We start from the raw sequence: 405 nt of genomic DNA, 5'->3' as shown, positions 1-405 counted from the left end.
TTCTTTACTCACTGCTCTGCAAACCCCAAATACCATCTCCGTGACAGCACGGCTGGTGCTGGACCCTACCCCAGTGAATGCACCTCGTTCCTCCCTGGGGAGGGGGCTGAAGGTGCGAGGATGCAGTGGAGGGGCTGCATGTGTTAGGCTGCAATTGCGTGCCTTGGAGGAGCCAGTGTCAAATGGTGATAGGGCCAGGGAAAACCCCATTGTCCCTATAGAAAGGCAAGGGGATGCATGGTCAGGCATCCCATCCTGGTGAGCACTGGTTTGTTGCACAGTGCCAAGGCGTGTTCTGGGTAGCGAATGCCGAAGTAACCACTGAAAATGCTTCTTTAAATATATATGTGTGAGACATGGGTTGATCAAGGTGTTTCTGCTCCCCCAGGCTGAGGCTGAAGTGGC

The sequence above is a fragment of the Merops nubicus genome, unplaced genomic scaffold (assembly GCF_000691845.1).
Source record: "Merops nubicus isolate BGI_N331 unplaced genomic scaffold, ASM69184v1 scaffold26974, whole genome shotgun sequence".
Taxonomy (NCBI): domain Eukaryota; kingdom Metazoa; phylum Chordata; class Aves; order Coraciiformes; family Meropidae; genus Merops; species Merops nubicus.
The sequence above is the reverse complement of the archived record's forward strand: the minus strand, read 5'-3'. Positions refer to the sequence as shown.